The 25,715-nt window shown below is 41.0% G+C and overlaps 1 protein-coding gene across 1 annotated transcript in view; it reads left to right on the top strand.

The window, feature by feature from the left end:
* The window catches only part of LOC136879281 (maternal embryonic leucine zipper kinase), a 544,919-nt gene that overhangs the window by 210,892 nt on the left and 308,312 nt on the right, over window positions 1–25,715 (top strand). The gene's annotated exons all lie outside the window — the stretch shown is intronic.

Here is a 25,715-nt window from a genome sequence, read left to right as displayed (position 1 = left end):
CGCAGCCACTTGCTCGGTCCGAACATGTAAACTAATTTCAATATTCTTTTTTGATGTATATTTTACGTTAGTATATAAACCTTGTTCTCGAAGAAGCAGGACATTTTGTAGCACGAGTTCTTTATCTACTTGGAATTTCTAGAAAGAGACGTCACACCCTTGTGATTTTGATTCCACGAAGAGCTGGAAATCTTATGACTACGAGGACAATATCAGTCGTTACACAAAGCTGCAAACTGTTTGGATTTTTTAGGTTCTTTACCATAACTTAATTTCTGTGAGATTTATGAAGTGTTTATTTTGTATGTTGTCTTAACTTCTTGTTAGGAGGGTTCAAGACTGGAGATTTACTTGTGGCGAAGCAGCTGTTCCTTTGGGAGAAATACGGCTCGCAGTCCGTTGGGTGCCCAAGATGGCCGTACGTACACGTATCGCGCTTCGTTTTTATTTACACCGCTGTAGGTAATTACCAACTTTGATTGCTTGTTAACTCTTTGTAATTATTTACCAGTAATGAATGTGTCTAGAGTGAGGATCTCTGGGGGGATAGACCCTGTTTAAAAAGTAGATCCCCTTTCTTCTCAAGTTATATAATGTACCCTCTCTCTCTCTCTCTCTCTCTCTCTCTCTCTCTCTCTCTCTCTGTCTGTCTGTGTGTGTGTGTGTGTGTGTGTGTGTGTGTGTGTGTGTGTGTGTGTGTGTGTGTGTGTGTGTGTGTGTGTGTTTTGACAGTGGATTCAATATTGTCTCAAAGAACGACAAATATGTCATGCTCAACGGCTATTTTTTTTAAGTTAGTGGTTTTAGAACAAAACTGGATAAATTACTCCATGTTGGTCGCTAACTGTCTGTGAGGCGACGACACCAGAAGAGGCTGATGTCGTTTTAGGAAGGCTGACAATGAAGAACTATTTTCAGAATTTGCGGGCACGTTCCTGCGCATGCGGGAGGACGATTGGCATAGTAACGATCCGAACTCCTTAAATATTTTCCACGCTAATCCTAGATTTGTATTTTTACGTCACTGTTCACTCTAGAGTATGAACGAACATGTCTAATGTTAGTTTTACAAGATTTCTCGTGTTGCGACGAGCATGTGAATTGGAACTATAAACTACCAAGCAAGTTGGGTTCGAACTCATTGTCAGTAGCCCTGAAGATGGGCTTCCGTGGTTTCCCATTTTCACACCAGGCTGGGGCTGTGCCTTCATTAAAGCCACGGCCACTTCCTTCCCACTCCTGGCCCTAAAAAAAAAAGGCAACTACCACGCATGTCTGCTGTTATTTTTGTGCGAAGGTTTTTTATTTCTCTTCATTGAATATGGATCACTTGCTAACCCCGAAATTGAGATCGTATCTTGTTTCATCTTTCATCTGGCTTCAGTTATAATTTCGTTCTCGGCAGCTGAAACTTCAATTCATACTCCTTATATCCTCAGTTCGTCGCCTCGGAGGGTTGAACCTGATGGTTCCCTTCTTTGCATAACGTGAACATGAAAAGCCAAGTTTCATTCTTGAGAAGTATCAAATAATATGGTCACGATGATGACTATATTGGCCCTTAACTTGGCAGCGTTTCCTGTAAGATACGTACGTTTCATGGCGTTATACTGCATAAGCAGTCGAATGATAGAAAATTGCTCGTTTTCCAAAAGCATATTATCTAATAAATTTTCGGTCGCAAACAATTCATTACTTTTGAATTGACTTCGCAGAAGCGGTTTAAAACACGTGGGAGAGCAACATGACAGGATACAGGACTGCACCAACATTTCATAAATATAAATAATTGTTTATCATAGTTTGAATTATTGTTTTACATTATAAGAGAGTGTATGCTCAAAATACATTAGTTGGGATATTTTAAAATACAAATTCATATTAAGAAAATATTCATGCTTGAATCTGCTCTTACGCCTGGAACTCATGAGTTGCAGGAACTTGTCGTTCATCCTCAACGTCACCATAATCACAAATTATGTCAATTTGTTGAAGAGATCAAACATCAGTGATAAGTCGAAATAGCCGAATAGTCAGCGGTTCACAGACCCCCAGGTTCGATTCCCGGCCGGTTTGAGGATTTCAACGATTCATTTGGCTTGGGGACTAGGGGTTTTGCTCACTTCTCTTCATACACACACTACCAACCACCATACAAACACGCATTACTGAATACATCCCTCCACGTAGGATTAGGGCTTCTGGCCATAAGAATGGGCCAAATGTACGTCAATTTCCGACCTCAACGAATGTATGCCTACTCCTTTGTCGGTAGCGGATGAGGTGTGATGAAGTTATATGGGATGTTTTACGACCGGTTGCCCTTCCTGACGCCAACTTGAGGTGAGGAGGTAATGGAGATGAAATGAATGATGGTGAATGAAGTTGGGTAAGGAGGTGGAGGGAATCGGCTGTGGCCTATGAATGGGAACTGTCCCGCCATGTGCCTGAAAATGAAAATGGGAAACCACAGAATACCATTTTCAGGACAGGCGATGGTGGGGTTCGAACCCTGTCATCTCCCGAATGCAGAGCTTGGCTCCATGACCATAGCGCGTTAACGCGCGGCCACTGCGCTCGGTTAGTGCCGACCTCTACAAACTGGGGGAAAGGTCAGGAAGAAGTAATTTTCAACTCGACCCCTATTTTGTTCAGGTGCCACAGTTATGATTTAGAAAGGTATAAGACTGGTGTAAGTAACAGAAAAACGGTAGTTATATTTATATATTTATCTGATTAATGTACAGTTACCTGCCTATAAAGAACTGATATTCCTACCGCGTGCTTACTCCGCAGTATGTTGGGTTGCAGCACATAACAGGTCCATTAAAAATTGAAAAGTCCCCCTCCCCCCGCCGGGAAGAGGGGTTGCTCGTACTCTCACTGGACAGGAGCATTCATGCGGACGGGAAAGTGAAAGAAAAAACAGTCACAATATGTTTGAACATTGTTGCACGATGTTGAGAATAGCCCCTCCCTGTTCTGCATACAGTACTACTTTTCTCCTTGTGCTCTTGTTAACATTGCCACAGTGATAGTTGCTGTTGCTGCACGAGATCAATACACATGGCCATCTCTGCTTGCAGCAATATTGTACAAATTTGATTGCTCAAACATCCTGATAAAAAGTGAATGGAGGTTAAACCGTACTTTCCTGGAGGCGTAACTTGGCAAACAAGAATAACACGAGACACTGTGTATGCACATTTTATGACCTTATTGCTACCAGTGGCGATACACTCAGTCAGTCCGTTGTCATTTTTATGCGCTAAAATGCGTATCCTCGCTTATAGTGTCCAAACAAGTGGGGCTGTTTGAAGGAGCGTAGATAGGGGCCCTTGTTCTTTTCAGTAGCCGGAATTTCTCCATGCCAGATTAGTGCCTCTTCACCAATTAATCGAACTGTCTGCTCAGGGGGCCACCTTTTCCGAAACCTTGGGAATATCACTACCATGCAGCATAGTGATGAATTCGACCTTCATCTAAACCAGGGCCTCTCAAACCCTCAAACTCTCACGCGTGCAGAGCGAGGTGCATAGGCTCTGTGCACTGTGCATCGGTCCGACTCGCCTCAACTCGGCTTGACTCGGATGGTGTAGTGTGCTGAGAGCGACGAAGCGTTTGGTGGTAGACGACGTGTTTATCAGTGAAATAGATAAGCGCACGACAACAATAATGGAGCAACCTGTTTCGAAGAAAGCAAAGACTTCCGAAAGTCCATTTCAATCGAACTGGGAACTTTCGTTTTTTTGTTTTTGTTTGTTTGTCGTGACGATAAAGCCAAATGCTTAATCTGTGGGGCGATAATTACGTGAGTAAGAAAATCGTCTATTGAAAGACACTACAATAGACTACATTCGGAAAATTATTGTGAAATCATAGGAGACGCCAGAGAGAAAGAATTAAGGAAGTTGAAACATCTTGAAGAAGAGCATTCTATACCCACAAATGAGGTCTGTTCCAGTACTGTAGCATTTTCATTTTGGTTACGGGTTCTGCAATTTTTTAAATTATGTTTACATTCCTCTCAAACATGTATGTGTACTTCTAATTCGCCTTTTTTAAATATATCTAATTTAGGGCGAAGAAGATGAAGGGTGTAGTTATAAAGTTAGAACTAGTTATAAAGTTGCTCTACGGCTAGCAAGAGCTGGGAAGCCTTTTATGGAAGGGCCACTAATAAAGAGTATTTTGTTGGACGTAGTAGAGACAATGAATCCTACATTAGTTCTAGCATAGAGCAGAATACCACTGTCCACTATGAAAATAACTCGACGAATCAGCGACATTGTAGGGAATTCGCGTGAACAATTTTCAGCCAAAACTCAAGACTTCTTTGCGTATTCCATTGCACTCGATGAGTCAACGGATATTAGCGAAACATCCCACTTAGCCATTTTTTTTACGTGGCGTAGACGACGACCTGCATGTAACCGAAGAGCTCCTAGATATGATTTCAACGAAGAACACTACTACAGGTGCGGATATTTTAGACGCGGTCGAAATGGCAGCTGAAGGAATAGGACTCACTTGGGAAAAGCTATTTTCCGTGACAACAGACGGGGCGCCAGCATTGCGCGGTAAAGTAAAAGGGTTTACTAGCTTACTACGGAAAAAACTTAATATGCCGATTTTGCCATCCATTCATTGTTTTTCTCACCAAGAAGCTGTATTCGCGCAAGTTATCGGTCTTCAAGACGCGATGAACGTAGTGGTGCGTATCGTGAACTATATTCGTTCTCGCGGGCTCACTCATCGCCAATTCAAAGAATTTTTGGATTCTCTTGAGGAAGAGTATCTCGATATCCCCTACCATACAGAGGTACGGTGGTTAAGGAAAGGAAAGGTGATTTTACGATTTTTTCGAATACGCCACGCCGTTGCTGAGTTTTTGGTAGAAAAATGACGCCCAGAGCCACTTTTACATGACCCTGAATGGGCAGCTGACTTAGGATTTTTAGCAGATATTATGGCTCTTCTAAATGATATAAGTCTGAAACTCCAAAAAGAAAATCATCTAATCAACGACATGGTCAGCAAGATTAAGGCTTTCCAACAGAAACTTCAACTTCTCAAACACAACCTTTCGGAAAAAAAAAAAACATACGGAACACTTCCCTGAGCTAAGTAAGCGATATATATACATATTATAATCTTTGATAAATACCAGTACGTATATTGGATGGTTCGACCGCCACCGCCGCCTCCGGGCTCCCAGAGGCCTCCCCGCACTGGAGGCCTTCCGAGGGACCCGCACCTCCCGCGGGAAATTTGAATTTGTAAACAAAGCCACGTGCTTTTTGACAGCTATCATCGACAACAACGCATCGCAAACCTCACTGCTGCCATCTTGACGGGCCTAAACCTCAGTGCTGCCTAACATCACTAGCGCGAGATTTGAGTCGGTAAACAAATCCACGTGCTTTTTTAAACAGCCACGTGCTTTTTGACAGCTATCATCGACAACAACGCATCGCTAACCTCAGTGCTGCCATCTTGACGGGCTTAAACCTCAGTGCTGCCAACTTAACATTACTAGCGCGAGATTTGAATCGGTAAACAAATCCGAGTGCTTTTTTGACAGCTGTCATCCTCCATCTTTAATCAACAGAGCACCGTGTTGTTATCTTTAGCTACATATCTTTGAAATGTGGTGGCGGATAATTTGAAAAATGTTTTTTGACAGCAGCCATCTTTAATCGACAGAGCACCGTACTGCACTCTTTAGCTACATACCTTTGAAATGTGGTGGCAGGCAATTCCACGTGACAGCAGCCATCTTTAATCAAGAGAGCACCGTGCTGCCCTCTTTACCTACATACCTTTGAAATGTAGTGGCGGTAATTTGAAAAATTCCACGTGCTGTTGTTTGGAAACAAACTCACGTGCTTTTTTGACAGCTGTCATCCGCCATCTTGCATCACAAACCTTAGTGCGGCACTCTTTAGCTACATACCTTTGAAATGTGGTAGCAGCAATTTGAAAAATTCCACGTGCTCTTGTTTGGAAACAAACCCACGTGCTTTTTTGACAGCTGTCATCCGCCATCTTTAATCAAGAGAGCACTGTGCTGCACTCTTAAGTTGAAATGTGGTGGCGGACAATTTGAAAAATTCTATTTGACAGCAGCCATCTTTAAACATCAGAGCATCGTGTTGCCATCTTTATCGTAGTAGCGGGCAATCTGAAAAATTCTATATGCTTTTCAAACAGCTGTCATCCGCTATCTTTAATTAACAGAGCACCGTGCTGCCATCTTTAGCTACATATCTTTGAAATGTGGTGGCGGCAATTTAAAATTGTATCCAGCAGCCATCTTTAATCAACAGAGCACCGTGCTGCCCTCCTTAGCTACATACCTTTGAGGAGGGCAATTTGAAAAATTCTATTTGACAAGCTGCCATCTTTAATCAACAGAGCATCGTGCTGCCCTCTTTAGCTACTTACCTTTGAAATGTAGTGGCGGCAATTTAAAAATCTATTTGACATGCTACCATCTTTAATCAACAGAGCACCGTGCTGCTATCATTATCGTAGTAGTGGGTAGTTTCTACGTAACAGCTGTTATCCGCCATCTTCCATCGCTAACTTTAGTGCTGCTCTCTTTAGCTACTTACCTTTGAAATGTGGTGGCGGACTATTTGAAAGATTCTATTTTACAGCAGCCATCCTTAATCAACAGAGCATCGTGCTGCCCTCTTTAGCTACTTACCTTTGAAATGTGGTAGCGGGCAATTCCACGTGACAGCTGTCATCCGCCATCTTGCATCGCTAACCTTAGTGCTGCCCTCTTTACGACGCTGATGGTAACTTAAAATTCACGTGATTTTTTTTAACACCTGTCATCCTTCATTTTGCATCGCAAAACTCAGTGCTGCCTTCGAAATGTGGTGGCGGATAATCTTAAAAATTCTATTTGATAAGCTGCCATCTTTAATCGAAACAGCACCGTGCTGCCATCTTTAGGTACTGCTATCTTACATCGCTTACCACGGTGCTGCACTCTTTAGCTACTTACCTTTGAAATGTGGTGGCGTACAATTTAAAAAATTCTACGTGCTTTTTTGACAGCAGCTATCTTTATTCAACCGTGCTGCTATCTTTACGGCTACTACATCGCTAATTAGCACATAGAGGCCACTACACAAGATGGCGGTGGCTGTTATAGCCTCTTCCTCTGTTAAGGCATAGGTTTATCGAACAAGTTTAAACATGCATCGGGATAGCTAGAGTAAGCACGTACTGCAGTGATGACGTCATTGTGCATGTTTAGACTTGATCGTTTTCTTAAGAGAAAGTAGGTGTAAGGAATGCACTAAATATGCATCACAAAAGCGAGAGTGTGCATGTGCTGTAGCGATGACGTTATTATAGGTGTGCATGTCTAAACCTGTTCGTTGACTAAGAGTTTTAGTCTTTGAGATACAGTGAAAGAGAGTGGAGCGCAAACATGACGAAAACATTAATAGTAGATGTACAAGGCTTTAAAGTAAACGGCAACAAATTTGTGTTTAAAGAGGTGGCTGTGTTGGATTACAGTGTGTTGTGGGCACCAAAACTTGTTAGTTTAGTATTTAGCCCACCTTTCCCTTACTGTTTGCAAACGGATGAAGATAAAAAGCAGACTCAGTGGATCGAAAACAATTTAGGTTTGAAGTGGGAAGAAAAAGGAATACCTTATCGTTTATTATCTTTAATGATGAATGCACATTTGTCAAGAGCACCTTGTTCTTTTAAAGGGTTGTGAAAAGAAAGAATGGTTGCGTGAGTATCTACCATCATCGCGTGAAATTATCGACATGCATGAATTAGGGTGTCCATCATTTAAAACTCTTCCGAAATAGCATAGTAGAGAAACAAGTAAACAGTCTTTACAACATGTATGCATGCTCTTTGATTGGTTGTGTTACAGTGCATGCCGGGAAGTGAACAACATATGTAAACTGCAGTGTCGAAATAACCTTAGAGTAAAAGAAACATTTCTAGAGTAAAGACATCATGTCATTTCTAACAGATACTAAGTGTAACGCAGTTGAAAAGGCAATCGTGAAGTTTCATGCATGCAAAAAGAAACTAAACACTTTTACTGAAGAAGAGTTAAATGCATTACCAAAGGCATTTTTGGTTAATGTAGCTGCGAATGCTGTAAAGAAGATTTGGGATAAGGTGCCTCGTGAGTGGATTTAAGATCCTGTTTTGTCAGAGCTTCAACCGTGTAGTTTACATCATGAACACGTGAATTTAGGTCGAAGACCTTCTGTGAGACAGTGCCCTACATGTCAACTCATTAAACTGTATCACGGACCTAAAACTAACGAGTTGTCTTCGCTTATAAACACTTATCATGGCTGCGAAGAGAGTAAACAAGGAAAAGGTGAAGAAACGTGCTGGGAAAAAGATGAGGAAGCATGTTGGGCATGGGGTCATCAATAAAGTGATTGATCTTCTTTTCTTCGAGCTTCATCTTCCCTGCGGCCCTAGAACACGTTCGCCTGACGCGTAGTTACATGCTGCCTGCAAAGAGTATGTCGACAAAACAATCCTAAACTAAGACGTGTAGCTGATAAAATCTGCTTCGTAAAGTTATGCTGTGTGTGTTATTACCTAGTGCTTCAGCTGCTCATAAGATAGCAGCACTTGTTGGTGGTGGTGCAATAAAACGAAAACTGAGTGACAAAGACTGTAAAATAAACAAAGGATAAAAATGTATATTTATTCTAAAATAAATATGAATTGTCGAAACGTATTACAGGTGTCGTTTAATCCTACAGCATGTCCTAGTGACTTAGAAGAAAGGAGAAGTAGAGGATTAAAAAACACACATAAGATTTAAAGTACATCCTCTTTTCGAAAGCGACTTTCAACCTATTAGGTCGTGTTACGTACATTTAGTACGTGATGAAGAGATGTGAAGTACAGAACAAAAATGGCCAACAAGACACCAGTGGGATCCGAACCCACAACCTCCCGATTTCGCGTCGGTTGCTCTACCACTTGAGCTATGGTGGCCTACGCCATCTTTGTTCTGTTGGAAAGGATCTAAGCTACAGGTCTGGTACTACTACCATCACACTGTAGAGTGCGTTCAAGTTGCCCGTTGAGGGCCAATTCAATGAATATTGAATTTTCACGACCGCATTGTAATCGAAAGCGACTTTCAACCTATTAGGTCGTGTTACGTACATTTAGTACGTGTTGAAGAGATGTTAAGTACAAAACAAAAATGGCCAACCAGACACCAGTGGGATCCGAACCCACAACCTCCCACTGATGTCTGGTTGGCCATTTTTGTTCTGTACTTAACATCTCTTCAACACGTACTAAATGTACGTAACACGACCTAATAGGTTGAAAGTCGCTTTCGATTACAATGCGGTCGTGAAAATTCAATATTCATCATGCATCCTCTATATTAATCCATGAATTAAAGCTGTTATTAAAACCAAGCCATTTAACATACAGTTTAATCCCACGACGTCGGATAACACGTCAACTAAATAGTGATCAAGATATTTTGTTTTCTGCAGTTCTTCGATGTAGAATTCTCCTTCAATAGGCTGTCCTCTGAGATCGCGAAGTAATACGTAACTAGATTAGTAAGCTTAACACTTCTGATTTGAAAAATTTCAGTGCTCCAGTTAGGTGTGTATCCTTTTGCAAAGAGAGACTTGTGTTTGCTGATGCGAACAAAATCACCTTCTTTAAAGCGATAGCGATTTGGATCAGCTGTTTTAAATACAAGATGCTCCTTGTAACAAGACGTGGCTTTGTTCCGATAGTGCGATGAGGTGTTTCGTTGTAGGTAGATAAAAGTCTAGGTAGCAGATCAATCCAACGATATGAACCTTGTGCTGTAAATTCTCGCCACATCATTGTTTTGAGTGTACGATTAAAGCGTTCTACAACACTTGCCTTGAGATTGCTGAACGTAGAATAGTGTTGAATGCCAAGTAACTTGAGGCAAGAAGAAAAATCCTTGTTGTAAAACTCTTTACCTTGATCAGTTTGAAGAAGCCATGGGCAGCGTTTCGATTCTTCAACAATATGTTTAATGCTTCTTTAACTTGAGCTGCTGTTTTAGAACGCACGGGTTGTGCAAAAACAAACTTCGTGTACACATCGATAACAGTAAGCAGATACTTATACCCCTTATTACTAGATGCGTATGGAATCATTTCTACTAAGTCTGCTTGCCAGAGATCATCTTTTCCTCGTGTGATAACGCGTCTGTGACAGTAGGTGTGACGTGCTGGTTTATGTAACTCGTGCGATGTTTACCTTTACAGGTGAGATCTTCTCTTGACGAGCCATTACAAAATAATACCGGCATAACGTAATTCTCTTTCTATTTCTAGAATTTCTGATTCGTGACCTGTGTGACCAGTCTCTTGCGATGCTCCTAAAAGTTGTAATCGTTCAACGAGTAAGTTTGGGTCATTCCAGTATCTTACATCCACATACGGCAACAAAGGCTTGTAGATAACATCAAGACTACGTGCAGTCGGAAACAGCTTAGAAATAAACTCACGATAATTTTAACTCTTATTTGCATTTACAGCTTCTGTTCTCTTGTAATTACGTCGTGTTGCATCAGTAGCAAAAAGTATTGCTTTATATTTTTTAAGATCATCTTGTAAAATTATATCCTTGTCAGGTATTCGTGAGAAAAGAAGTTCTAAGAGTCCTTTCGTAGGTTTATAAGTAACACCTTTTACAATTTTTTTTTTTGCTAGGGGCTTTACGTCGCACCGACACAGACAGGTCTTATGGCGACGATTACAATTATTTTCTTCTTCTTCTATCGATTTTGGCCAGCTGTGGACCACGTAAATAACTCCTCATGATTTAAACTTTCTTTGGCGCCAGTACTCCTTCATCCTCCTGCTTGCTGCTTCTTTTCTTTCAGCCGTCCATTGTTGTTTCTTCTTGGTCGCTGTTTCTGGCTCTAGGAAACCCTTAAATGTGTGTAGCTTGTTTCTGAAGGTGGTTCTATTGTGGATGTCTTGATGTGTGATGTTCATTTCTTGCAAATCCTTCTTCGTGTTAACAAACCATTTTTCATAAGAGCTGCCTTTCCTATTGGGCTTATTGAAGTGGTTAAAGATTTTCTTGGCAAGTCTGTTATCAGGCATTCTTGAAATATGTCCAAAAAATTTAACTCTTCGCTTTCGAATGACATCTGAAATCCTACTGCATGTTTTATATATTTCTTTGTTACTGCGTAATCGATATGTGTCCGTACATTTCTTTGGACCGAGGATTTTTCTTAGAATCTTTCTTTCCTTCTTCTCGATTTCTTCAATGTCTTTCCTGGTTGTTAATCCCAGGCATTCTGAAGCATACAAGCACTCTGGTTGAATTACTGCCTGATAGTGGCGTAGTTTTGTCCTAATAGAGATTGCTTTCTTGTTATATGTGTTTTTTGTAAGGTGGAATGCAAGCTCCATTTTTCTGGCTCTCTCACGGTTTGTTGTTATTAATCTTAACATTTGAATTTTTTATCCAGGAACGGTCATCTTCGTAGCGAATACCGTAGGTAGTGTCAGTTTATCCTGTAAAACGTTTTTCTATATAAGGTGCAAAGAGAGATCCATAAGTATCTTGAATAAAAGTTCTAAACCGATTGCGATATTCTGGTGTTATCATAACCTCAGACAAAGATGGTAGATTTTGCGTTGATGTAGTAAGTGTTTCACCAATAACATCTGTAATTAAAAACGCAACACGCTTAGATGGTGATGTATCATTAAGTTCTTCTTTTATCCTCCTCTTCGTCTTCTTGACCTATATCCTGCTTCTTCTCTTCCTTATGTTGTTCACGTTTTTCTTCTTCTCCATGCTTCTCTTTATGATATGATGTTTGCATAGAAGCAAAACTTGAAGTAGACTGCGGTAATGAAGTAGAACTAAAAATTTCTATGAGTGTTGTACTTAGTTGTGTTTTTAAAAATAAATCCGTGTCTGCTTGAATACGTTCAAGCTCTTTAAATTTCCGTCGAATATAGTTTCGTGGACAGGAATAATTCGTGCGCGTTTACTAAATATTGCTCTGCACTTTGGAGAAATTCTCGCTCTTGCTGCGAGTAATGCCTTAGTAATAGCTACACGAGGATTTTATTCCCCTCAAATACCTTTTTGCGCAGCCTTTATAACATCTTTCCCTCCAACAGTTTTTGCTTTCTTCTTCTTCATATCGTTTGGATATCGTTGTTTCACCATGCCTTGCACGACTTTACTGGTCAAGAGCAAATCAGAAACTAACCGTTACCGCTTGTTTCCTTTAATATATATATTACTATTACCTACTTTATGATTCAGTTATCATGAAGATTATAAAACAGCAAGACACACTACCTGTTAGCGACATTGTACCACATCTCTTACCTAGTTCTAGTACAGCTACAAGAAAACGTCATGGAACGTTGTTTCCTTTTACTGTTCGATGTATTATATCAGGACTATCGGGATGCGGGAAAACAAATCTTTTACTTACACTTATTACTTCTGTAAATGCTATACGCTTCGAGAATATTTACGTTTTAGCAAAGTCACTCTATCAACCGCTATATACTATTCTACAAACTGTAATGCACCATCTAGTTAAAGATGGAATAAGATATTTTAAACTTTATTCCCATGAGCAAGTACCATCACCAGACGATGTGCTTCCTAATTCTCTTATGATCTTTGATGATGTCGCAACAGAACAGCATAACGTTATTCGTGAATTCTTTAGTATAGGACGGCATAAATATGTTGATTGCATCTATTTGTGTCAAACTTATTCTCGTGTGCCTAAGCAGTTTATACGCGACAACGCAAATGTTATGCTTTTTCGGCAAGATGAGCGCAACCTGCGACATGTGTATAACGATCATGTTAACACTGATACGACATTCGATTACTTTAAACGTATGTGTGCTAAATGTTGGTCATTACACCGATACAGCTTTTTAGTTATTGATAAAGAAAGTGATGTTCAGCATGGACGATATCGCATGGGTTTCGATCATTTTATATGCATTGACACAGAATGACAGTAACTACTTGATTAAAAACCATCATCATGTTAACATCTAGCAAGGAGATAACAAAACATATCATCCAAGCTCGAAATAAATTTGACGGAAATTTAAAGAGCTTAAACGTATTCAAGCAGACACGGATTTATTTTTAAAAACACAACTAAGTACACCGCTCAAATAAATTTTTAATTCTACTTCATTACCGCAGTCTACTTCAAGTTTTGCTTCTATGCAAACATCACATAATAAAGAGAAGCATGAAGAAGAAGAAAAACGTGAACAACATAAGGAAGAGAAGAAGCAGGATATAGATCAAGAAGAGGAAGAGGAGGATAGGGAAGAAGAACTTAATGATACATCACCGTCTAAGCGTGTTGCGATTTTAATTACAGATGTTATTGGTGAAACACTTACTACATCAACGCAAAATCTACCATCTTTGTCCTAGGTTATGATAACACCAGAATATCGCAATCAGTTTAGAACTTTTATTCAAGATACTTATGGGTCTCTCTTTGCACCTTATATAGAAAAACTTTTTACAGGATAAACTGACACTACCTACGGTATTCGCTACGAAGATGACTGTTTCTGGATAGGAAATTCAAATGTTAAGATTAATAACAACAAAATAATTGTAAAAGGTGTTACTTATAAACCTACGAAAGGACTCTTAGAACTTCTTTTCTCACGAATACCTGACAAGGATATAATTTTACAAGATGATCTTAAAAAATATAAAGCAATACTTTTTGCTACTGACGCAACACGACGTAACTACAAGAGAACAGAAGCTGTAAATGCAAATAAGAGTTACAAGTATCGTGAGTTTATTTCTAAACTGTTTCTTGATGTAGTCTTGATGTTATCTACAAGCCTTTGTTGCCGTATGTGGATGTAAGATACTGGTATGACCCAAACTTACTCGTTGAACTATTACAACTTTTAAGAGCATCGCAAGAGGCTGGTCACATAGGTCACGAATCAGAAATTCTAGAAATAGAAAGAGAATTACGTTATGCCGGTATTATTTTGTAATGGCTCGTCAAGAGAAGATCTCACCTGTAAAGGTAAACATCGCACGAGTTACATAAACCAGCACGTCACACCTACTGTCACAGACGCGTTATCACACGAGGAAAAGATGATCTCTGGCAAGCAGACTTAGTAGAAATGATTCCATACGCATCTAGTAATAAGGGGTATAAGTATCTGCTTACTGTTATCGATGTGTACACGAAGTTTGTTTTTGCACAACCCGTGCGTTCTAAAACAGCAGCTCAAGTTAAAGAAGCATTAAACATATTGTTGAAGAATCGAAACGCTGCCCATGGCTTCTTCAAACTGATCAAGGTAAAGAGTTTTACAACAAGGATTTTTCTTCTTGCCTCAAGTTACTTGGCATTCAACACTATTCTACGTTCAGCAATCTCAAGGCAAGTGTTGTAGAACGCTTTAATCGTACACTCAAAACAATGATGTGGCGAGAATTTACAGCACAAGGTTCATATCGTTGGATTGATCTGCTACCTAGACTTTTATCTACCTACAACGATACACCTCATCGCACTATCGGAACAAAGCCACGTCTTGTTACAAGGAGCATCTTGTAATTAAAACAGCTGATCTACGTCGCTGTCGCTTTAAAGAAGGTGATTTTCTTCGTATCAGCAAACACAAGTCTATCTTTGCAAAAGGATACACACCTAACTGGAGCACTGAAATTTTTCAAATCAGAAGTGTTAACCTTACTAATCCAGTTACGTATTTACTTCGCGATCTCAGAGGACAACCTATTGAAGGAGAATTCTACATCGAAGAACTGCAGAAAAGAAAATATCCTGATCACTATTTAGTTGAACGTGTTATTCGACGTCGTGGGAATAAACTGTATGTTAAATGGCTTGGTTTTAATAACAGCTTTAATTCAAAGATTAATAAAGAGGATGTACTTTAAATATGTGTGTTTTTTAATCCTCTCCTCTCCTTTCTTCTAAGTCACTAGGACATGCTGTAGGATTAAAAGACACCTGTAATACGTTTCGTCAGTTCATATTTACACTGACTGACAGAGCAAATGCAACACCTAGAAGGAGTGCTCAGAACTTCATGCCAATTGCAGGGTAGACTGACGTCACTGAGGTATGCTCATGATGTGAAATGCGCCGCTGTGCTACGCAGGTAGCGAACGATAAATGGGACACGGCGTTGGCGAATGGCCCACTTCGTTCCGTGATTTCTCAGCCGACAGTCATTGTAGAACGTGTTGTCGTGTGCCACAGGACACGTGTATAGCTAAGAATGCCAGGCCGCCGTCAACGTAGGCATTTCCAGCAGACAGACGAGTTTACGAGGGGTATGGTGATCGGGCTGAGAAGGGCAGGTTGGTCGCTTCGTCAAATCGCAGCCGATACCCATAGGGATGTGTCCACGGTGCAGCGCCTGTGGCGAACATGGTTGGCGCAGTGACATGTGGCACGTGCGAGGTGTCCAGGCGCAGCCCGAGTGACGTCAGCACGCGAGGATCGGCGCATCCGCCGCCAAGCGGTGGCAGCCCCGCACGCCACGTCAACTGCCATTCTTCAGCATGTGCAAGATACCCTGGCTGTTCCAATATCGACCAGAACAATATCCCGTCGATTGGTTGAATGAGGCCTGCACTCCCGGCGCCCGCTCAGAAGACTACCATTGACTCCACAGCATAGACGTGCACGCCTGGCATGGTGCCGGGCTAGAGCGACTTGGATGAGGGAATGGCGGAACGTCGTGTTCTCCGATGAGTCACGCTTCTGTTCTGTCAGTGATAGTCACCGCAGACGAGTGTGGCGTCGGCGTGGGGAAAGGTCAAATCCGGCAGTAACTGTGGAGCGCCCTACCGCTAGACAACGCGGCATCATGGTTTGGGGCGCTATTGCGTATGATTCCACGTCACATCTAGTGCGTTTTCAAGGCTTGTTAAATGCCCACCGCTACGTGCAGCATGTGCTGCGGCCGGTGGCACTCCCGTACCTTCAGGGGCTGCCCAATGCTCTGTTTCAGCAGGATAATGCCCGCCCACACACTGCTCGCATCTCCCAACAGGCTCTACGAGGTGTACAGATGCTTCCTTGGCCAGCGTACTCTCATGATCTCTCACCAATCGAACACGTGTGGGATCTCATTGGACGCCGTTTGCAAACTCTGCCCCAGCCTCGTACGGACGACCAACTGTGGCAAATGGTTGACAGAGAATAGAGAACCATCCCTCAGGACACCATCTGCACTCTTATTGACTCTGTACATCGACGTGTTTCTGCGTGCATCGCCGCTCGCGGTGGTCCTACATCCTACTGAGTCGATGCCGTGCGCATTGTGTAACCTGCATATCAGTTTGAAATAAACATCAATTATTCGTCCGTGCCGTCTCTGTTTTTCCCCAACTTTCATCCCTTTCGAACCACTCCTTCTTGGTGTTGCATTTGCTCTGTCAGTCAGTGTATTTTAGAATAAATATACATTTTTATCCTTCGTTTATTTTACAGTCTTTGTCACTCAGTTTTCGTTTTATTGCACCACCACCAACAAGTGCTGCTATCTTCTGAGCAGCTGAAGCACTAGGTAATAACACACACAGCATAACTTTACGAAGCAGATTTTATCAGCTACACGTCTTAGTTTAGGATTGTTTTGCCGACATACTCTTTGCAGGCAGCATGTAACTACGTGTCAGGCGAACGTGTTGTAGGGCCGCAGGGAAGATGAAGCTCGAAGAAAAGAAGATCAATCACTTTATTGATGACCCCATGCCCAACATGCTTCCTCATCTTTTTCCCAGCACGTTTCTTCACCTTTTCCTTGTTTACTCTCTTCGCAGCCATGATAAGTGTTTATAGGCGAAGACAACTCGTTAGTTTTAGGTCCGTGATACGGTTTAATGAGTTGACATGTACGGTCCTGTCTCACAGAACGTCTTTGACCTAAATTCACGTGTTGATGATGTAAACTACACGGTTGAAGCTCTGACAAAACAGGATCTTAAATCCATTCACGAGGCACCTTATCCCAAATCTTCTTTACAGCATTCGCAGCTACATTAACCAAAAATGCCTTTGGTAATGTATTTAACTCTTCTTCGGTAAAAGTGTTTAGTTTCTTTTTGCATGCATGAGACTTCACGATTGCCTTTTCAACTGCGTTACACTTAGTATCTGTTAGAAATGCCATGATGTCTTTACTCTAGAAATGTTTCTTTTACACTAAGGATATTTCGACACTGCAGTTTACATATGTTGTTCACTTCCCGGCATGCACTGCAACACAACCAATCAAAGAGCATGCATACATGTTGTAAAGACTGTTTACTTGTTTCTCTACTATGCTATTTCGGAAGAGTTTTAAATGATGGACACCCTAATTCATGCATGTCGATAATTTCACGCGATGATGGTAGATACTCACGCAACCATTCTTTAATTTCACAACCCTTTAAAAGAACAAGGTGCTCTTGACAAATGTGCATTCATCATTAAAGATAATAAACGATAAGGTATTCCTTTTTCTTCCCACTTCAAACCTAAATTGTTTTCGATCCACTGAGTCTGCTTTTTATCTTCATCCGTTTGCAAACAGTAAGGGAAAGGTGGGCTAAATACTAAACTAACAAGTTTTGGTGCCCACAACACACTGTAATCCAACACAGCCACCTCTTTAAACACAAATTTGTTGCCGTTTACTTTAAAGCCTTGTACATCAACTATTAATGTTTTCGTCATGTTTGCGCTCCACTCTCTTTCACTGTATCTCGAAGACTAAAGCTCTTAGTCAACGAACAGGTTTAGACATGCACACCTATAATAACGTCATCGCTGCAGCACATGCACTCTCTCGCTTTTATGATGTATATTTATTGCATTCCTTACACCTACTTACTCTTAAGAAAACGATCAAGTCTAAACATACACAATGACGTCATCACTGCAGTACGTGCTTACTCTAGCTATCCCGATGCATGTTTAACTCTTACAGTGCCAAGGTGCCGATGCATCGGCACTGACATTCTGTACGAAAAATGCCTGGATGCCGATTCGATCGGCACCCTCGTATAAGTGGTGTAGTTATGCAGTAAGGCACTAGATTGCGCCACAAATCAAGTAGAAAGAAGGTAGAATGTTCGTAATTCCCTCTTATGTCATTAGATGGCACTGACATAGCTTCATTTTTGCTAGTTTACTCGTCTATTGTGAGTGTATGATCTGTGAGCGCTTGACGTCTATGATCCAATATGGCAGCCTCCTTGTTTGTTTATGTCCGCGTGTGTTGATTTGTTTTCATTAATTTTACGTTCTAATTGACGCATTTGAGTTACTTATCGTAATATATAAACTTTATTATTATTTCTACTGTATTTATAGTTACTTAGCAATGTATTTAGGTCGTAGTAAAGTTGAAAATAGTACATTTATCACAACAAGGCATGTCGTCACGTAGGCCTAATTCGGGAGGAGAAATTGAGGAACTTTTGGGGTGCTTTGAAGATGTAAGCGACTCTAATTTTAGCGAAAGTGATGATTATGATGTTTTAGGGGTCTTCAGATAGCGCACCAGGGATGATGAAGCCGTGCCATTGGCTAATGGGCTTACAACATATCGTGCAACGTCAAAGAGTTATGGTAACAGTGCTAATGAAAATGTCAGTGACAGTGAATTAGATTATTATTGGACTGAAAGCATATTCCCTGAAAATAATGTTGTCCATCCCCACCATTTTTATCAAATCCCAGGGCCAAAACATGTACGCCTACCTCATCCTGATGCTCCACCCATAGAATATTTCAATCTGTTCTTTACACTTTCATTCCTGACACTTTTAGTTGATTTTGTATGTTGTTCTGATCTTCTGAACTGTTCTGTAGTAACAAATACTACTATTAGACACAGTTCTCTCAAATGATTACTATTACTCTCACAACATTCATAAAATATCCAATCGTTGACAGGTTACACTGTTGGTGTCTTTCTCTCCACATGTTCAATGTTTGTGGAAATTAGTTTATAAATTGGAAAATAGACCTACATTAACAACATAAATTGGTATATATCATCCCAGATAAGTGTTAAGATGAAATATCTTCACTTAGTCACTTTGGATTTAGTGTAAAGTGTTGTAATTCATTTCAAATTATGTTTATCCTTTCTTTAAATAAACAATAATATAATTTTTGTGCACAATATTCCACAAAATTTTGTTTTTTGAAATGCAAGTCACATGTTTATATTCCTTGGAGTATATCGAGCTCGCATACCAAATTTGACCTCCATATCTTTTAAAATGAGACACAAATAACAAATTTTGTACAGTAATGGAAAGTCCATTGATACATGCTTGGCATTCTATGCATATGATGACCTATTATGGGTCGGCATCCAAAGGGTTAAACTTGTTCGATAAGGCTATGCCTCAACAGAGGAAGAGGCTATAACAGCCACCGCCATCTTGTGTAGTAGCCTCTAAGTGCTAATTAGCGATGTAGTAGCCGTAAAGATAGCAGCACGGTACTCTGTTGAATAAAGATAGTTGCTGTCAAAAAAAGCACGTAGATTTTTTTAAAATTGTCCGCCACCACATTGCAAAGGTAAGTAGCTAAAGAGTGCAGCACCGTGGTAAGCGATGTAAGATAGCAGTAGCTAAAGATGGCAGCACGGTTCTGTGTCGATTAAAGATGGCAGCTTGTCAAATAGAATTTTCAAATTGTCCGCCACCACATTTCGAAGGCAAGTGGCTAAATAGGGCAGCACTGAGTTTTGCGATGCAAGATGGAAGATGACAGCTGTTAAAAAAATCACGTGGATTTTAAATTACCGGCAGCGTCGTAAAGATGGCAGCACTAAGGTTAGCGATGCAAGATGGCGGGTGACCGCTGTCACGTGGAGTTGCCCGCTACCACATTTCAAAGGTAAGTAGCTAAGGATGGCAGCACGATGCTCTGTTGATTAAAGATGGCAGCTTGTCAAATAGAATTTTTCAAATTGCCCTCCTCAAAGGTATGTAGCTAAAGAGGGCAGCACGGTGCTCTGTAGATTAAAGATGGTTACTGTTTTCCCGCTACTACGATAAATATAGCAGCACGGTGCTCTGTTGATTAAAGATGGCTGCTGGATAAAATGTTAGATTGCCGCCACCACATTTCAAAGATATGTAGCTAAAGATGGCAGCACGGTGCTCTGTTAATTAAAGATGGCGGATGACAGCTGTTTGAAAAGCATATAGAATTTTTCAGATTGCCCGCTACTACGATAAAGATGGCAGCACGATGCTCTGTTGATTAAAGATGGCTGCTATCAAATAGAATTTTTCAAATTGTCCGCCACCACATTTCAACTAAAGAGTGCAGCACAGTGCTCTCTTGATTAAAGATGGCGGATGACAGCTGTCAAAAAAGCACGTGGGTTTGTTTCCAAACAAGAGCACGTGGAATTTTTCAAATTGCTGCTACCACATTTCAAAGGTATGTAGCTAAAGTGTGCTGCACTAAGGTTTGTGATGCAAGATGGCGGATGACAGCTGTCAAAAAAGCACGTGAGTTTGTTTCCAAACAAGAGCACGTGGAATTTTTCAAATTACCGCCACCACATTTCACAGGTATGTAGGTAAAGAGGGCAGCACGGTGCTCTCTTGATTAAAGATGGCTGCTGTCACGTGGAATTGTCTGCCACCACATTTCAAAGGTATGTAGCTAAAGAGTGCAGTACGGTGCTCTGTCGATTAAAGATGGCTGCTGTCAAAAAGCATTTTTCAAATTATCCGCCACCACATTTCAAAGATATGTAGCTAAAGATAGCAGCACGGTGCTCTGTTGATTAAAGATGGTGGATGACAGCTGTCAAAAAAGGCACGTGGATTTGTTTACCGATTCAAATCTCGCGCTAGTAATGTTAAGTTGGCAGCACTGAGGTTTAAGCCCGTCAAGATGGCAGCACTGAGGTTAGCGATGCGTTGTTGTCGGTGTTAGGTGTCAAAAAGCACGTGGCTTTGTTTACAAATTCAAATTTCCCGCGGGAGGAGGAGCGGGCCCCCCGGAAGTCCTCCAGTGCGGAGGAGGAGTCCCCTGGGAGCCCGGTGGCGGCGGCGGCGGCCGAACCATCCAATATACCTAGTAATACTCTAGGTTTTGAAAAGTACGTCGAGGTGTTACATTCTCTTGAAAACGATTTTAGCGACCGATTCCAGGTAAAGTACCGGTATATCGCCAACTGTAAAAAAAGTAGATGATTTTAAGTGCGCAAGCGTAACATGCAATTAGAAAACATTCGTCCACAATACCTCTTTATGTAAATATGTACCTTTTGGTACTCGAAAGTAATTTTATATATTAAAAACATAACTTTTATTTTTAAAAATTGTGTTTCTCGTTACAGGGTATTACTGACCTGCATCAATGCTTGATGTGTTTGTAAAGCCCTTTTCGATAGCAGTTGAAAGTGTCTCTCCTGATTTGCAATTTGAATTAATAGATTTGCAAAACGATGATCGTCAAAACGATCTTTTTTTCCATACAAAGACTTTGTCCGAATTCTACCGGAATTTTTCGAAGGAAGATTTTCCTAAGCTATATCGAGACGCGGCTGAGATTATTTCTATGTTTGATTCCACATGTATATGTGAAAGGTTTTTTTCGGTTTTGACTTGTACGAAAACTACATTGCGTGCTAGTATTTCTGATTGTAATTTAAAGAACGCTCTCAGAATTGCTGTCAGCCGATCTCTTATTCCAGACATTACTGGTATAATAGCAAGGAAAACGGAAAAGAAGAGGTAGAGAAGGACACTACTTAAACCAAGCGTAATCTTCAGTATATGCCGACAAATATCCACCGTGCATTGCATCACCTGTAAAGTTATTTAGTACCCTGTTCCAGCGCCTTTCGGAAATGGGACCCTCAAACTAAACTGAAAGAAGAGGATGTTTTTAATAGCACTGGTAACCTTGTCCCATACAACTGAGTGTCTGCCCTCACCACACGTAAACTTTTCGCAGTGGGGGAGAAACAGCGGTGAAAGTGAGGAAAGCGGAGACAGGCCGAACGTCTGAGACAGGTGTAGGGAAAGAGGAGTGGGGTTCTGCACTCTGGTCAACCAAGCGAAGTCGTCTTTTGCACCGTGCACAGCGCATGCACCAAGCGCATGCACCCTGAGAGGCCCTGATCTAAACAGTCGCAATTTCCTTCCGTCTCTTAAATGTGGGAGTGATACGCTCCCCGTCTGAATCCTCACAGCCTACTACCATGACGAATATAAGAACCAAGTGTGATGACTCAACTGTTATAGCGTAGTAGTTTGTGGACCCGCCACTGGGAGCACTGCAAACGTCGGTGTCCAACACGTGCTTCAGTAGACCGGCAAACCATGTGTTTGAAAGTGCGGGGAGATGTTATTGTGTGAGATATTTCAAGTCAACAAGTTGAATTTCGTTTGCTTTCAGTTCCTAAACTCAGTTCATTGTGTGTTGTGCACTTAAAGCACGTGTGTTATGTGGCCTGATTAAATTAATAGTTCAACATGCCATACTGTTTTGTGCCGGGCTGTAAGTCAGGCTATGGTAGAGTAGTTAATGGAATACAATTCTTTTCACAACCGAAGGATAGAAATAAATTTGAAAAATGGGCCAGAGATATTCCACGAAAGGATACTGTGTTAACGCGTAATAGTAGAATTTGTCAAGTTCATTTCTCTGACGTTTTGATAGTAAAATCAGATAACTTTATAGTGAATGGTGAAAACGTGGTTATGCCTCGTGAGAGATGGAAATTACGTCCAGGAGCAGTGCCTCACATGTTCCCTAATTTGCCGAAATACCTTTCAAGTGAGATTAAGTCCCGTGAAACTCCCAACTGGAAAAAGAATCTATACACTACTAGGAGAAGAAGAAAGAAGATTGAAGACGGGAGTTTAGTAGCAAATGGAGAATTAAAAGGTCAGTCTAATGTTGACCAAAATTTGGGTTATTCTAGTGTGCTTTCTGATGCCGAAAAGACAATATTATCGCTCAAAAGGCGCCTAAAAATGCTAATCGAAATTTAATTCGAGCTAGATCCAGTCTAAACTTAGCAAAATCGAGAATTAATGTATTGGAGAAGCAGGTTAGAAATACACATTTCGAATCTCTACGATTGAGAAGTGTGTAATGTACCATTTGGCTGGGTACGTTGTTAATCACTTATAAAGTGTTCGCCCTGTGCCCATTCTCTACGTGACAATAATCAAAGTACATTCTCAGTTCTCTCCGAAATAACAGACTACGGTTCAAGCAGTAATGAAGTGTTTTTAACACGCCCTTCGAAAAGTATATGTGACATTCTTTTCCAGGCCAGTGAAAAACTGAACTCAAAATCTATGTGGAGCGAAATACTTTTTGATTGTATCGATTCTATAGACAAAATTTCAGTTGATCCTTCAGGTGCTGGCTGTTGTCTTCAACATATTATGGATATAATCCCCAGACTTGTTTATCATTGTCTGAAGTGCCGATTTTTCTTCAGAGCGAAAGAAATCCGGGGAGATTTACAATCTCGAACATCCGCCAAATCTTCACGCACGCTTCCGAAAGTCCAGTAACCGACAGACTGAGATGGTAAGTAGAGTATTACCTTTAAATGGTTCATGGGTGTTTTTTTAATATGCTGGGAGTTGTGTTATTTATGTATATATACACTCGAGTAACTTGTGCTTTTCGCAACATGTGATGAATGTCGTAGCTCTTTTATCCTTGTATGATATTTTTCTATTGTTCTCTGCCGTGGTATTTTAATTGTAATCTCTCATTTTTAAAAATAAAAGACAGTGTATATACTTATCAGTTACGGAGTAATACGTGTCCTGTGTCACCATTCCTTAGACCAGCTGATAGGTATTGTGGAGCTACCAAACTCTAACGCTGCCTGGCGGAGCGCGCATGAACTCGATGAGTCATCACACTTGGTTCTTATATTCGTCATGCTACTACTATAAGCCCCCCCCCCCACCTCCGTAGCGTTTTTCATGCTAACTTTGATTGAAACATAATTATGAACATAATTCACTTGGAAATGTTAGACGGCTGTTTCCCATTTGGCGTGATATATATCACAATTTCAACCAACCACGCAGTTCACATATGCAGACCATATCTGGATCATGGACCGAGAGCGAATGGCTGCGCAGTTTGGATCATGTAGCTGTCAGGTTGCATTCTGGAGGTAGTGGGTTCGAACCCCATTGTCGTCAGACCTCAAGATGGTTTCCCATCGCAGTTGCTGGCGCTGTACCTTAATTAAGGCCACGGTCGCTTCCTTCTCACTCCTAGCCCTTTCCTATCCCGTCGTCGCCATAAGACCTATCTGTATCGGTGCGACATGAACTAAATTGTAAAATTTGTATCTGGGTCATAGACACTTTTTATGGTGGGCAAAGTTTGTGGTGAAAACCATCCACTGCAGACTGTGTCACGGTGTCTTGTTCATATCCCGAGTCCTTCCATTCACCTGTAGTCACGGCATCTGTTGTACCGGAGTCGCCGCAGGTGATTGATTTCTTTATACGTAGCTTGAGTCCTGTCTGGTAGTGAACTGTTGATATCTATGACATTTAAGTAACAATATAATTTAAGCCCGGGTATGTTGTATTCACTCTTTCACAGATCTACTGAGAACCTCGTGACGAACATGGTTATCCGGTTGTTGAGTTGTTTGCCGTTTGAACGGGTACCATTGCAGATTATGTTCAATAATTATGTGCAGGTAAGTATGGTATATTACCGTCATGTGTGTCATAACTTTCCTTTTCTTACGAGGTTCTGCGGCAACAAATTCACGTTCTTCGGTTGCCTTTCCCGTGTCCTCAATGGAAGAGTTGCCACAGGAAGCGTAGTTACTTCTCTATATTCGGGAATATACTGTGATCTGGTTGTCGTCTCTCTGGATAATGCGAAGCTGTTTGTCCATTATTTCGATAACGCTCTCCAAATATAAGGAGCGTATCGGCAAGGTCGTCATTCGAACCCTGAGCCTTACTCGTAACCTTCACGCGTTTCAGCATATTGAGTTTCCAGTTAGTCTGCAGCCCGTGCAGCTCTGAAACTTCTCTAACTTTACGTTGCCGTTTCGTGCATGAGAATGATGTCTACTACAGAGGATCAAAGTAGACTACCCGATCAACTGCGGAGTAGGCTATGTATCTGAAACACCCAATGCAACGAGAAGTTACACGCGGGATCTGAACTTTATACATTTTATCCCAAGTCATGGACCATGTGGATGAAGAATTTACTAAATAGTTTTGACCCATTGTTGGCCGTTCATAGGTGAGGGTGCGTTCACAGTCCTGAAGTAATTATTTGTGACACTAAATCGAACGATTTCACTGACAAAAAAAAAGTGTTACCAGGCAATTGATTTTGGCTTTTTTATCCGATTGCATTCGCTAATATAGAAGCTGGCATGCACATTTCGAAAAATGAAGCAAACTTGTGTGTGTGTGTGTGTGTGTGTGTGTGTGTGTGTGTGTGTCCAACCACTGTGGCAGAAGTCGCAGTTCAAAACTCCCACTTGAATTTGTTCGTTTTCGAACCGCGGCCACCTCGGTGAGAAGCTAGTGAACACTTTTATGTTCTGATGATGAGTGTTTCCTTATGTTGATATTCATTGAAACATTGAGTTATATATATTTTTTTACTATTT

Source organism: Anabrus simplex, chromosome 8 (assembly GCF_040414725.1).
Source record: "Anabrus simplex isolate iqAnaSimp1 chromosome 8, ASM4041472v1, whole genome shotgun sequence".
Classification (NCBI taxonomy): domain Eukaryota; kingdom Metazoa; phylum Arthropoda; class Insecta; order Orthoptera; family Tettigoniidae; genus Anabrus; species Anabrus simplex.
Note: the sequence above shows the minus strand (reverse complement) of the source record. Positions and strands in the feature narration are given on the sequence as shown.